Source organism: Dromiciops gliroides, chromosome 6 (genome assembly GCF_019393635.1).
Source record: "Dromiciops gliroides isolate mDroGli1 chromosome 6, mDroGli1.pri, whole genome shotgun sequence".
In the NCBI taxonomy this organism is placed as follows: Eukaryota; Metazoa; Chordata; class Mammalia; order Microbiotheria; family Microbiotheriidae; genus Dromiciops; species Dromiciops gliroides.
In genome coordinates this window covers 103,022,999-103,025,623 of record NC_057866.1, presented here as the reverse complement: position 1 = coordinate 103,025,623, position 2,625 = coordinate 103,022,999, and the positions used below count along the sequence as shown (strand labels likewise).

Below are 2,625 nucleotides of genomic sequence, written 5' to 3'. Positions count from 1 at the left end.
CGCCCCCTAGGAACCCAATCAGGTCAATGCTGCTATTATTTCTCCTCCTCTTCCTCCTTCTCTCCTCTCATTCACCTTCTCTTCCTCCTCCTTTTTCCCTCTGCTCATGTGGGGGGTCATTCCCTTACATGTGGGTGCTCGGTTCAAAAGAATAATTTTTGATTGCTTCTACTTTGCAAGGTATCTTGGGGTTTGAGGACTAGATTTCCCCCTGCCCCCCATTTATTTATTTTATCATTAAAAAAAAAAGTTGGGACAATTAACTCTTTGTCTCATGTAGTTTTCCTTTATGATTTCTTGAAATAGAGCTCTAAAAAAAGCCCATTGTAAATTCAAATGGAGCTACTTGACTATGCCTTTAAACCCAAATCACTCTGGTTTTCATGGGTTAGCCAATAATTGGTCCCGGTCCAAGCCTCTCTTGCTTGTTGTTTGGGTTTTTTATGGCTCAGAGTGAGCATAAATAGTAACTGTTCTCTGTTCTGGCCAGAAACTCTGAGGGTGTTCCCCTCTCAGACTCATTCTTTTGTCATGGCAAACTTTTTGTCTTAGTTCTTTCCTAGCCCTTAATCATTGAATGTCATTGCCTCAGATAAACTGAGACTTGGGAAAGACCTTAGTTTAAAAAGGCCAAGGTCATCTACTGCATCCTGGGTCACTGCCAGTCATCTTGATTTATGTCTTGCCACTTGACTCTGATGACTCCGAAGGAAAGAGTGAAGTCGATGACTTTACACAGCTCTGCCTCACTTAAATCCAATTCACTGGAAAGTCAAGTCATCACCCTTATGATGTCATTGGTCCTCAACAACAACAACTACAACTACAACTACAACATCATCAGCAACTGATATGAGAGCTAGTTCAGGGGCTACCTCATCCAAAGAATTGACAGACTCACAGCAAATCTTGTAAAATAGATTTATTAGGAGAGAGAAATACATGGCCTGAAGAGTTGTAATGGAGACTGTCTCTCCGAATGGAGGGAGACAAAGAAGGCTCTGTGCCAAGTAAGGAGATTGCAAAATAACTGAGGAGGGGATGTTTGGGGAATTGAATCATTAGCTATCAGTCACACATCTTGTTGAGGTACAAAAAATTCATTCCTCAAATGTATGGAACCTGTATATTATCCTTGCAGACCTTGATATGCTTATTGGTGTTTACATTATGGATAGAAATATCTCCAAATATCCCAGGGTTTGCATGACCCCTGGTCCATGTGTCCTAACAACATCACATTCCTGAGGTGGAAAACAGAGTTGTTTTTTATTTATGAAATCTTTGGTTTCAGTGTCTAAAGTTTAAGGATTCTTAGGAGTTGGGGTCTCTTAAGTTTCTTGGGGTCTTGCATCCCACCACATATGTGTATATGTATATGTACATATGTATGTATATGTGTATATATGTACACATATATGATGCCATTGTATTTCTTTTTTTATTATTTGAAAGAGAATTTTATTATCAGTACAGTTGAAAATGACAATGCACAAAAGCACAAGAGGATATTCTCCTGGAGGTTCTCACTTCCCTCCCACTTGAAGAAAAGAGTTGAAGAAAACATGCAATCACAAACAACGATCAACTCTAAAGACAAAAGGTTTGGTCCAAAAGAACCCAACATCATTAATCCAATGACTGTGAACAGATTCACCAAGTAAGATTAAGATATTGCAATCGTAGTGTTTTCATTGGGCTTCCCTTCAGTAAACCCAGGGGGCCTGCTTGAAGGAAATGAGGACTGAGCATGTATGGGACACATCCTTGGCCTGCTTGCTAGACTTGGGGTTAAAGTCACACAGCTGAGCCACACGTTCCCACTCAGTGCCAGGAGAAGTCTCTTTGACATCATTTATGAAAGCTTCTTCAACTGCCCTGTTATTTACTTTGTTTTTTTGTAGCTGTTTATCTTGCCTTGCATACCATTCTTCCAATTCTTTTATTGCTTTTTCTTTCCATTCTGCTTCTTGCTTCTGAGAAGTAGCATCAAGGACTTCCAGATCTTTCATTTGTTCTTCTCTCCATTTAGAGACACTCTCTGGTTCTGACTGTAATCCATTCACTTGTGAAATAGCTGCATAACTATCAGTTGGACCATTACTCTCCTACTAGTATTCTCCATTTATCACTCCATCAATAGCATCTGGGACCCGCAGAGCTCCCTTTGCAGGGAGGCCAGCACACTGACGCTGTCATGGATGCTGAAGCCCTCGTTGTTCTCGGTGCCCACAATCTCACTCTCCTGCTGGGCTAGGAAGGCCGTAGCTGGATCTTCCTCACTGGTGCAGTCACTTGCCACCCCATTACCTATTGTGGGACCTCTGGGGCAGGGGCCGGAGCAACAGCTGCACCAAATGGGTCTACCTCAGCCATGGTGCACAGGGCTGGAGCGGGTGGGCAGGCAGGGAGCAAGAGTGGGGAAGGGAAAGCAGTCAGGAACGGAGGTCAGCAGCCACTATGGTGGTGGTGGTGGGGGGAGGACCATTGTATTTATTTACATATTTTATCAATTAATCAATCAATAAATTAATTCATTTACTTATTTGTTTATTTATTTTGCAGGGCAGTGAGGGTTAAGTGACTTGCCCAAGGTCACACATTGTCTGAGTGTGTCTGAGTGTC

The 2,625-nt window shown here is 42.2% G+C and overlaps 1 pseudogene; it reads right to left on the bottom strand.

Moving 5' to 3' along the window:
* Positions 1–1,706: 1,706 nt before the first annotated feature.
* Positions 1,707–2,376, bottom strand: LOC122731603 (annotated as a pseudogene).
* Between the last annotated feature and the right edge of the window lie 249 nt (positions 2,377–2,625).